This window comes from Triticum urartu, chromosome 6, assembly GCF_003073215.2.
Source record: "Triticum urartu cultivar G1812 chromosome 6, Tu2.1, whole genome shotgun sequence".
NCBI lineage: Eukaryota > Viridiplantae > Streptophyta > Magnoliopsida > Poales > Poaceae > Triticum > Triticum urartu.
The window spans coordinates 558537502-558538878 of record NC_053027.1 but is presented as its reverse complement, the minus strand read 5'-3'; the positions used below and the strand labels follow the sequence as shown (position 1 = coordinate 558538878).

Below are 1377 nucleotides of genomic sequence, written 5' to 3'. Positions count from 1 at the left end.
TATATATTGAAGACTGGAAGCCCAGCCCTGACAAGTTCTCATTGAACTCATAAAAGTGAGAGACTTTTGAATATGTTGGGTCATGCAATAACTATTGGACGAAGCAGAAGCGCTCAATAAGAAATATGATAGGTTTTACCATTTAGGAGGAGTGGACGTGGTGCAATCGGAGGAACTAAGTAGGGAGCATCAAATTGTGAAGCCATAGCAGGTGCTATTTTGTCCCAAACCTGATAAAAATATGTCAATACAAGATCGTGAAACATTTACAATGGAACAATCAGAAATAGATGTCAAATAAATCAGATAGTCACCTTTTCACAACCTCTGCATCTATTTCACTCTTCCCTGAATCAATTCTTGCTTCTACAGGAAAGACAAAATGACATAGATACTTACATGTAAATGTTCTGAACTGATACAATATATATCAGCTGTGATCTATATTTTTCAATGGTGTGTGCCCAATCTTAGAGGATGCATGGCATCTAACATTCAAATAAAGGCTTAATGCTATCAACTCTAGCTTGCCACATGTCATTATCTATTGCCCATTGAAATCCCTGTAGCCACCACAAAGAGCATTGCTTTACTTATATGGGACAAATCACAAAACTATATGCACCCATATCGATAAAATTACTGTTGTGTGTACCTGAACACCAATTATTGGAACAACAACACTGTACCGTGTATCCACAAAAATCAGCAAACAATGCATGCATTCCTGTATTCAGCTCCAAATAAAAAGGACAAGTTTTCTAAAAGTGAAGTCTGTGTATTAATTCAGTATCATGATGTAATCATGATCTATAATACCTCCGAGTGATTCACCAGCAATCCCTATCCTAGAGGGATCGACATCATCCCTTGCACTAAGATAATCTCCAAGCTTTATCAAGTCCCACACTTGCATATGTTCCTCAGCGAGTATTGCAAAAAAATAGGCCCAACATATTTTGAAGTATGATATACCAAGTCATACAGTAGAAGACAATCATAAGGAGAGAACCAGACCAAAAGAATAAATCTAGAATTCAACTGAAGTGCCAACCCAGATAGTGTAGTTATAGCACCAGTACAGCTGGACTAACAACAACAACAGTGGTAATCCAGAGCTAATACTTAATCAGAAATAATTCCAATGCAATCCCTTGTTAACCTTCCCAAGCTGCCTCCACAAGGCCGCTCTATAACTCGTCAAGATATCACCACCACTATGTGCTAGCTTTGCTTCCTTTCGGAGGATTAAAGAACAGATTCACATACATCTCTCATCATTTTAAGTGCAACTGGCTTATCAGTCACATTATTAAAGCCTAACTTCTCAATGAGCTGCTACAAAGACAACACGCCGGCAATAGCAGATATTCTTCA

General features: G+C 38.1%; 1 long non-coding RNA gene across 1 annotated transcript; it reads right to left on the bottom strand.

Annotated features, from left to right (window-relative positions):
- Positions 1-312: 312 nt before the first annotated feature.
- Positions 313-727, bottom strand: LOC125512984. Its single transcript, XR_007285626.1, has 3 exons — positions 656-727; positions 494-563; positions 313-366 (listed from the first exon to the last, which is right to left on the bottom strand). It is a non-coding gene; the product is annotated as an uncharacterized LOC125512984 (long non-coding RNA).
- Positions 728-1377: the final 650 nt, after the last annotated feature.